The 10985-nt window shown below is 39.9% G+C and overlaps 1 protein-coding gene across 5 annotated transcripts in view; it reads right to left on the reverse strand.

Annotated features, from left to right (window-relative positions):
* The window catches only part of myo6a (myosin VIa), a 256768-nt gene extending 245857 nt beyond the window's left edge, over positions 1 to 10911 (reverse strand). For 2 of the 5 annotated variants that reach the window (XM_072581151.1, XM_072581145.1), the window contains exon 1: positions 10737 to 10911. The gene's annotated coding sequence lies outside the window, so the exon portion shown is untranslated. Of the gene's footprint in view, positions 1 to 9974; positions 10087 to 10217; positions 10427 to 10645 lie in introns of those variants that run through there. The other 3 variants (XM_072581147.1, XM_072581149.1, XM_072581150.1) reach the window with 3 other exon arrangements.
* Positions 10912 to 10985: the final 74 nt, after the last annotated feature.

Raw genomic sequence — 10985 nt, forward strand, 5'->3', positions numbered from 1 at the left:
ATACTTATAAGCACGTTTTAAAGCATTAAAATGTTCCAGACAGGATCGGAGGAACTGAAATGAGATGTATGTATACACATATCCCCTGTCCCCACAGAGATCCATTGACAAGTTACAAAAGGGGAATGAGAAGAAACAACACCAGTGAGTGACGGTGTGGAGTTTGCACATTCTCCCTGTGTCTGCATGGGTTTCCTCCAGGTACTCCGGTTTCCTCCCACAGTCCAAAGAGGTGTAGGTTAGGTGGATTGGCCAGGCTACATTACCCATGGTATTTAGGGATGTGTAGGTTAGGTGGGTTAGCAATGGGAAATGCAGGGCTACAGGGATAGGGGAGGGGGGATGGGTTTGGGTGGGATGCTCTTCAGAGGGTCAGTGTGGATTTGTTGGGCCAAATGGCCTGTTCCCACACTGTAGGGATTCTAGGATTCTACAAAGCTACAGAAACATTTCTTAATATGTAGTTACGTCTTTCATACATCAGGGAAATCAGAGTTTCACAGGAAGCTTCCTGCAAGGATTTATTTTGGTACTGCTTCCACTATAGGGGCTTTGTGACAAACTATTAACCAGAGTTTAACAAAAGAAGCATTTCTCTTTGAAGACTTGTGGAAACGATTGATGTGATTAGGACTCCTATCATGTACTGTCTGAGAATGACACAAATTACATTAGCCCCTTTTTACTGACCACCACAACAAAGCAGGCTAAATTGATTTCCGTAATACTGAGCAAGGGAGAAGGCTTAGCATTTATTACATTACCACAGACATTTTTTTCTAAATCTGCCCCAAGGTTAAAACTATAGTACACAGTAGGAATTAACTGTAAACAAACGATGGTTTGCTTTACAAAACAGAAGTACATTACGAAAGCAATAGGCAGGCATTTTAAGGGAAGAATTGATTAATTAGTCAGATCATCCATTTCATTTTAAATTATCTCCTCCTGAGGATGTCTCCTTTCACAAATCCTCTGAGTTGACTTACAAATTTAGATCAAATACATTGCTGATGCGCCTGGAGTTAAAGAGTAAATCTCAACCATTAAAGGCTAGGGCTAGAAAATTAAGCTGTCCCAAGTGGCACTGGAGGACAAGATTTTGACAAATGCATTTCATATTGATATCTTTACAATATCTATTGAACAAAAGGTAAATACCACAAGGAAAAACAATAATGAAAATTGCCTTCACACGTTCTCACTAGGTGATGACTGTGTGGAGTTTGCACATTCTCCCCGTGTCTGCATGGGTTTCCTCCGGGTGCTCCGGTTTCCTCCCACAGTCCAAAGATGTGCAGATCAGGTGAATTGGCCATGCTAAATTGCCCGTAGTGTTAGGTAAGGGGTAGATGTAGGGGTATGGGTGGGTTGCGCTTTGGCGGGGCGGTGTGGACTTGTTGGGCCGAAGGGCCTGTTTCCACACTAAGTAATCTAATCTAATCTAAAATGACAGTCAAGTTAAAATGGGTGAATTTGTTTTGATCAAAAAAAAGAGCTTGCCAACATGTAATATCCCTCCTATAAGTGCATGGCATCAGAAAACCTATAAATATTTCAAATCAAATATTCTCCAAATGGTTCAGTCCAAGCACAATTACAATTTGGCTTTATGTAAACACAAACAGATGCTAACATCCATTTCAGAACTTGGTTATTTTAGTAAAATTGATTTCACTTCCACAGTCAATGTGAACTATGCAACTATAAAAGCTCAAATGTAAGGCAACGGAGTATTGATATTCACTAATTGCCTGCCAAACAGATTCCAGCTTTGTACTGCATACCTGATATTCAAGACATGTTGCACTTCATGTGGCTGCAACTTTAAACCATTGCTTCAACAGAACTACTTTCATGTCACTCAGACAAACAGCCACAGGGACAGCAGCTTCCCATCCAAAAGTCCAGAGACAACATTCATCACCTTAAAGTAAAGCACCTCATTATGTTCTAAACCAACAATATAAACAGTACACACTTCGTAACAACAGTCCTGATAAGTAATACTGTGAAACACAGGTTAGTCAAGAGGTTAAGGGTTCCATGCATGTCACCATACTGCAAAATCGGGTAAGTCCCTGTGAACCAAAAGAAAAAAAAATATTTTGAGTGTCAATAATAAGCTAATTCACTCAGGTCACACTTTAAATTTCTTGACCTTTAATCCTTAGAAGTGAATACCATGGATAATCAACTTAACAACAACCTGCACTTACGAAACATCCCAATGTGTTCAGTGGTTATGAGAGATGGGGTGGGGGGAGAAGCAGTGGACTGGGCAAAACAACTGAATAAAAAAAGAGAAATGAAATGAATCGGTGCTCAGCCAATGGAGAGAGAACTGGAATAGATGGATGAAAATATAGGTAACAAGATGGATTGCAAAAGTATATTTAAAGATGTAGAGGCAATAAGGTTCCAGAGGCAGAAGCACAGTGAGGAGGGAGTTGTCCGGAAAGCCTCAACATTGCCTCTGACACAATAAAGTCTTATAGCATCAGATCATAGATGGGCAAGGAAACCTCTGAAACGTCTAATCACCTCCCTCAGCTGATGAATCAGTATTCCACGTTGAACACCACATTTAGGAGACACCAAGAATGGCAAAAACACAATATTCTCTGTATGGGGTACTCCAATGCCAAAAACATGCCTTGATAGCATCACTACTGATGAGCTTATTGAGTCCTAAAATGTAAACCTGGTAGACTGGGTCTGGGACTACATACATGGCAAACAGAAACAGCATGCAACAGAGAGGGCTAAGCAATCCCACAGCCAATGCATCAGATCTAATTTCTATAGTCCTGCCATATCCAGTCATGAATGATGGTAGACAATTAAACAACTAACAAGTGGTGACAACTCCAAAACATATCACTGCCTCCTGGTGGAGGAGACGAGCACAATACAAAAGATGAGGCTGAAGTGTTTGCATCCATCTTCAGCTAGAATTGATTGCTCATCTCAGTTTATCCTGACGTGCCAAGCATTACAGAGGCCAGTCATCAGCCAATTTGATTCATTCCATGCGAGTTTGAGAATGAGCTCAAGGCACTGGTTACTGCAGAGACTATGGGGCTTGACAACATTCTAGCAATAGTCCCAAACACTATTCCTGAACAAAGCATAACCCTAGCCAAGTTCATCCAGTACAATACAGCTACAACACTGGCATCTAACCTCAAATGCAGAAAAATACAATGTATGTCATGTCTACAAATCCAACCCAGCCAATTAAACCCCTATCAGTCTACTTTCAATCATCAACTAATGAAAGAGACATTGAGAGTGTTATTAAGCAGCACATGCAAAGAAATAACCTGTCATTACCACCGAGTTTGAGTTTGGCCAAGGCCACATAGCTCTTGACTTCATACAACCTTGGTCTAAGCATTAACAAAAAAGCTGAACTGCAGAGAGTAAGGCAAATTTGACTGCCCTTGATAATTGGGCTGCATTTAACTTGAATATAGCATCAAGCAGCCCTGACAAGAGCAGCTGCATTCACGATATCCAGGCTTGAAATGATTGTGACAAAGAGCTCTAGCAAACTGGCATCAATGGGAATCAGGGAGAAAAATATCCACTGACTGGAGTTACACCTAGCACAAAGGTTGTTGCAGGACGGTTATCTCAGTTTCAAAACATCTCTGCAGGAGCTCCTCAGGGTAACCTCATTGATGTGGCTGAAATTGGATGGGCCAATGAACTTGCTTTCATCATAATATCAGAAGTGGGAGGTCTGCTGCTGATTGCACAATACATCACTTGTGGCTCCTCAGCTACTCAAGGAATGTCCAAATGCAGGAAGACCTGTACAATATGCAGATTTGGTCTTACAAATGGCAAGTAATATCCACACCACACAATGACCATCGCCAATAAAAGAAAACCCAACCACCCCTCCTTAACGTTCAAATGCATTACCATAATTGAATCCCACACTAACAACATCTAGGTCATTACTATTGACCAGAAACTGAACTGGCCAGCCATGTAGCACTGCCTCTGCTAAAGCAAGTCAGAGGCTAGGAATTCTGGGTGAGTAACTCAACACCTTCCTCCTTAATGCCTCGCCACCATCTACAAAGCACGAGTCAGGAATGTATTGCAACACTGTCCATTTTCTAGAATGAATGCAGCTCCAACAATATAAACACAATACCACCCCAGACAAATCAGTACATTTTATTGGGATTCCCTTCACCACTGAAATATTTTGGCAATATTGTGTACCATGTACACGATGCAGCATAGTAACTGAAAGGGGGAAAGAACGTGGGGATAATGGAAAGGTACCAAATAAAGCAGTTGACAATAAGGAAAACAAAAAAGGATAAAAGGGGATTTTGATGACTGCAGATTTCAGCATGAAACCCACACCCTTCAGAGGGTAGCATGAGATAAGGGTGCTGAACAGAACAAAGTTAACAAAAACAACGTACTGATCTCAAGAAGACCTGTGTTAAACTTGCATAATCAGCAATCCTGTTCTGAAGAGAATGTTCATGTACCGTGATCAATTATGCATTTAATTGGCACATGTATGAATACACAATTTAGTGCAATAGGTAAACATAAATCCATAGTATTGCTAAATAGCATATAAATTAATGTTTTGTAATGATCAGGGAGACAGTACAGCATCTCATAATGACTGCTGCTCCCCTGTATGTGTATGAATAGACCAGTCTTAGAGGAACTAGGACTTTCTTCTGTTGCAATAATCAAGCCTCCCTCAACAGCACCATCCAAATCAATGAACTCTATCATCTAGAAGTACAAGGGCAGTTGATTCATGGGAATACTGTCACTTCCAATTTCCCCTTCAAGCCACATGTTGTCATTTGGAGACCACATTTGGCATACCATATATAAAACTAATCACCTTATTTAAAGGAGGGATGTAAATGCGTTTAAAAATCAGTTCAGAGAAGTTTTACCAGATTAATATTAGGAATGATTGTGTTGTCATGTGTGGAGAGGCTGGATTACTTGTTTAGAGGAGTAAGAGGTGTCTTGACTGAACCAAAGGTTCCTCAGGGAGTCTCGACAGGGTAGATGTGGAAGGAATGGTTCCTCGATGGGAGAATCTAGAACAAGGCATAACTTAAAGAGTCACACACATTTAAAACAGATTAGGCTTTTTTTCCCCTCCCAGAAGAGTAATGAGGCTTTGGAGCACACTTTCTGAAAAGTCAGTGGAAGCAGAATTCTTGCATATGTTAAAGGTAGGTGGATAGCTTCTTATTAAGCAATGGAGTGAAATGCTGGGTAAACAGGAATGTGGATTTGCAGTTACAGTTAGATTTGCTATGTCATTATTAAATGTTGTGCTGGTTTAAGGCACCAAACAGCCTACCTCCTGTTTAACGTCTGTAAGCAAGGAATTTTAAATCTGGTTATATTTCCAGCAGTGGCTTTTATATCTGTTGAGAAATATCTGCCAATTCGTTAATTCAAATAAAATGAAAAAAAAATGGAAATAAAACTTCAAAAAGGGCCAATTTTCAGAAGTTAAATGCACCACACCAGCCCAAAGCCAAAAAAAGCCATCTTACTCTGTGGGTTATTCAGAACCCTTATATTTCAGTGACTAGTATTTATTAATCGGCATTTTGTGGAATAATCTTCAGATTACGTGCAATGTCTTTGCAGTTTCGGCAAAGACGTGGCCATTCAGCTAGTCGTATTGTCACCATGCAAAGCAAATAGAGAGATGATGAAATATTTCAAACGTACCACAATCTACAAGCGAATAAAACCAAGGTTAACAGAGGCATTGAGTGATAAATTGTAGACTGTCAGAATCTGACACATTTGTGTGATGATAATATCTAGTTTAGTCAGAATCACTTTCATGGCAGTTCGTGTTTTTTTTAAAAATGACTCTGTACTCATTCAGCTGGGGTGGGGACTAAAATGGAGAATTCCGCAAGAAACATTGAAATACCAGCTTCACGGTTCCCAGCATAGATGTGCAATATTCAAGAAGAGAGTGATGAGGATTGCCATTGAAACTTCACTCGGTTTTATAATTGTTTAGGGTGAAACATAGGAATATGCAGTTCCTCCTAACTCAACCACATCAGTTCACTGCCTCTGTATATGCATCAAGTGAAACACCAATTAATGTTTGCCAGTCATCTGCAATTAAACATAATCATATACAAGTACAATACACAATAAAGTTTAATCATATGTCTTAATCCACACACTGTTCTAAAACCAGCTAATCTTGTGGTATTGGTAAAATGACAAATTTAGTGGCAATTAGTGCTCTTCAGCCACACCCACTAAAACATATTCCACACAGACCTCTAAAACCACATCTATATTGCTCTTTAAGTCAGGTTCCGGAAGCTCTCTGTTCCAAGAACTAGCTTCTGCATTTATGCTTTTAAAATCTGCTTTCCAAGATACTAACAAGTCTGTCATCAGACAGATTTAACAGCTAAAGCAACAGGAGATGGCTCCCAGATGCCAGATTCCCATAACAAAAACAAAAACTTCTTTTAATAGAAAACAGGAAGAGCTTCTCTCAAAGCTTGCCTTTGAACCCAAGTCACCAAAGTGAAAGACTACACTAATCCTGTTGAAGTGGCTTTATTGCCTGATTTCCATTTTACAAAAAGGAGAGAAAGTATAAAGCAAAATATTAGTCATGATCTTGCACAAAAGCCTCATCCAATCACCACAGGCTGTGTTTGGGACTCAGGAGCATTGTAAATGCTAGGTTTGATTGTTCAAAGGACAATCTATAAAAGAGGAAATGTTTCTTAAATTAACTATTTTCCTGAAACGAATTCAAAAAAGATGCTCCACTGAAAACTGACAGTGGCAAATTAACTGAAAATTACAATGATAAATCACTTTCACTATATTTCGCTGATCCAACATGTAGCACTAGGTAGTACAGGGGAACTGCAGCAATTCTACAATGTTATGATTGCAAACCATAATCACAAGTGTAATCTATTACACTCTGAATTAGGATGGATATTACAATCTTAATAAAGTTTAAAATGTTTCCAAAGTCAGTGGATGTTTTGTTTTAGAATTGCTATCCACTATGTGGAGATACTATAGCCAGTACTCCTTCCACAGTATGTTTTGGAAAGGGTGGCTCTGGAAAAGCACAGTAGGTCAGGCAGCACCCAAGGAGCAGGAGAATCACATTCCGATGTTTTAGGCATAAGCCCTTCATCGAATCTCCTGCCCTGCTGTGCCTTTCCAGCGCCACACTTTTCGACTTTGATCTCCAGCATCTGCAGTCCACACTTTCTCTTAACGACAGTGTGGTGTGTCTTATATCTCAAATCAGCTCTTTACAATAAATTTGCAACCACTGGCTGTTTAGCGTGTGGAAACAAAATTTTGTCACTGCAACCACAGCTAAATATAGAGAGGATAATTTCGGTGCTAGTACCCTCCCAAATTAAAGCAAAATAAAAATTTTGGCCATGTATCCATGTTACACATGAATATAAATCAGTACGAAGGTCTGAGTGATGGACTCAGAACTACTACCTTCATTATTCTTGTATCACATTAGTAATTACAGCGTGAAGCTGCATTACAACAGAATCAGTGATAAATACATTCATCTTTACTCCAGGTATAGTGTGAATAACACTATTTTAGCTGTGGTGCAATTGCTGGCATCCTTATGTCCATGTTTAAATAATTGTAGATTCAAGTCCCATTTTACTAGTCAACAGAAAGCAGCTTAAAATGTCAAGAAAACTGCAGTATATAGACTAGACTGACATTCAGCACAGGAAATGCTATCTTTCAGTTGAGGCATTAAGCCTAACATGAACCTTCCCTTCCATACTAATGTAAACAAATTTATGGCAATAATCAAAGAGCTGGAGAGTTCTCCCCAGTGACATTGCACTTATCCCTTATTTATGTAAAATACATTGAGATTGTGTGTACAAATTGGATAGATTATAATGTTAATGCAAAAAAAAAGAGTGCAAGTCTTTCTTCTAAGTGTACTCTGGACTGTGCACCAATTAACTCAAAATAATTAATCCAACTAACTGGGAGGAGAGATTTTTACTACTTGAAGAGGTAAAAATGCAAGCTTTAGCCATGTGTTGAGATTGATTTTCACCTTCCTCAGGTCATCCAACCTGATGCGAACAAATGGAAGCAGAAAACTACATACAGAAAATAAGATATAATGTTATAGTGGTCTTTATTCATTAGTTTAGATGTAACTCAAATATAACTGTGTCAATGTTATGTTACAAAGTTCACAATACAACACAAGCTTTGAACAATGAAATGTCACTACAGAGTGTTACAGTTGAAATTGGTAAGATCCAAAATTTACACTTCTTCCATTTCCTTCATCCTGATTGGTACTGCTCAGACTCAAAAACACTGCATACCAATTTTTAAAGAGTATCTGTGAAACTTCACAAATCAATTTAAAATGCATTCTAATCACTTAATAGTAAGCAGGGAACCTTCTCTATGAATTATGGAAAACCATTAACCATCAATCTCCACGTCAGCAGCAACCAGACTGCAGCATCTATTAAGTAACATAACAATCAATTCTATTATTTTCCATACTATTAGAGCTTTTGTGCAGGCTGAACATATTCAAACATTCAACTATTTTATTAACACAAATTGAATTGTACTTGTGGCACCTCTCTACAATGCTAAACTTCCTAAACATTTTCTAATCATGCACAGATGGCATTTGCAGTCATTCCATGATGTCATTCTTTTCATTTTCCCACTCCAATCAAATTTATTAATAAATCATCCATTATTTTAATGCATCAGTGCATGCCTCAATGATACTGTGGATAGCTTATAAAGAACCTTTGTGAGAAAGTCTTCCAGTTCAAACAAAGCATGCATAAATGAACAGTTGATGTTATCGTCTTTCAGCTTTACACCTTGGACAGTATATCTTTCTACAGATTCCAGCTTACATCTTAGTCTGTGTAAAGGTGTGCACCTGACACCTTACACCTGCTCAGAGACACGTTCACTAAATTAAAGAAAAATATTAAGGAATTATAAAAAGTATTCATTGATTGTGCTGTATATAGTATACAATTCAGTTGAATCAACTAGAGCCACTGAGCTACTTTCAGAGAATATGCACCCTAATTGAACAGAATGTCATAATTGTGTCCATATTCTAGACAATGTTTCAATATTTGCACAATTTACACAATATACTGCTCTGGAAAAGTAACAGCAACTTATCATAATACTGTATTTAATCTAAGTCAAACTAAAAACTGTTCACAACTAGAGATATGTGAAAGTTGATCAATCTGTTCCTGAGGCCAGATTATTTAATGTGGACCTAAGATTACTGTAAAAGTGACACACAAATTATTTATTTACAAAGATGGACAAACCTAATCACAACATTTGCTGCTTCAAACAAAGTGTATTTAAAAAACCAGATCAAGAAAAGGATTCAGAACCAGTTAAATTTCCTCAGCCCAGAATACAAAGGTCCACCTTTTATTGTAGCGGTGTATGGTATCTATTCTTCATAAACTTTCACCGATTAAGGGTAACCCAAAACTAAAACAAGCTAGATATTAGAACCAGGACCCTCACCACTGTAAACTATGAATGGTTGACAACGTTAAAATTAAACATTTGGAGAATCCCTCAAAAACATGAATTAAAATAGCACTTCATCAGGAATTAGTAATGGTCGGAAGACATTGCCCACTTGCGCAAACATTTATCCGATCAACCATACGAGAACAAAAACAAAAAAAAAAGTTTGTTGAGTCACACTCCGGACAATACAAACTGATAGGCGATATACATGAAGAGCAGCAATCTCACTCGAAATATTGAACTCGATCAAACAATATTCTTCTCGTCGCTGTTTTGACAAAGAGGTGGCTTATTTATTGTAAATGGGTAGAAAGAAAAACAACGTTTTGGCTTGGTCCATTAAATGTACTTGCCATCCAATACATACGCAACCACTTGGAAAGCTTCCCAGAGACTGTGAGAACAGATTTAAACAGGGACAGTTCAGGGGAATATGAAAACAACTAAATTAAAGGCGAAACCATTCGAACTATCGCACGATAACGCCCAATCGAAATCGAGGGCAATTTAAAGAATGAAGACGTTCAGGAATAGAGGCAGCTGCTAGTCATTCAACACAACCAGGAAACAACCAGACAGGATTCCCACCCTCCTACCATTTTCCGGGGGATCTCTAGTTTCCTGCACGAACCAGGATACAGTCTGAAAGGGCTGCGGGAAGAGGTCACAATAAAACAACTCAGCTCTACAGCTCTCTCCGGGACTCAGGAGGAACCCAAATCCACAAGCAGCTTGGATTCGACATAACTCGCTCCTTCCTTCCTTCCTTCAGCAGCGAGAATGGGCCAGGAACACCCAGATAAAGAACTTTCTATCTGCCCGCCCTCAGTCAGGGAAAGGACTCTCTCCAAATCCCCTTTCTCCACAACTCCCACCACCCCCCTGCCTGGATAAGGGAAGGTCTCCTCTCCTAAACCAGTTGCAGCTGAGCAGTGGATCCGGTCGTGGTGTCCTTACCCAACACACCAGGCCCGGGGCACTGCAGCCCTTCACCCCTACCCCTCACCCACTCCTGAAAACTTACCCACAGGCAATGCACAGTATCCCCACTCGCTGTCAATGTACGCGGTCCTCTGACTCACTCATTACACCCCAGTCACCAACTCGACTCTTACCATTAACCGGTGCCAGAGAAACGAGTCTGTTTCCACTTGTTGGACCCGGAACTCCTCCTGCTGCTCTCGGTATGAATGCCGGTGCTCCTCCCACTCTTCTCGCTGCCTTTCAAGTTCCTGCTTCCAGTCCTAGTGCTCCTCCCCCCTGCTCCCGGTGTGGATCCCGGTGCTCCTCCCCCCTGCTCCCGGTGTGGATCCCGGTGCTCCTCCCCCCTGCTCCCGGTGTGGATCCCGGTGCTCCTCCCCCCT

Source organism: Chiloscyllium punctatum, chromosome 11, assembly GCF_047496795.1.
Source record: "Chiloscyllium punctatum isolate Juve2018m chromosome 11, sChiPun1.3, whole genome shotgun sequence".
NCBI lineage: Eukaryota > Metazoa > Chordata > Chondrichthyes > Orectolobiformes > Hemiscylliidae > Chiloscyllium > Chiloscyllium punctatum.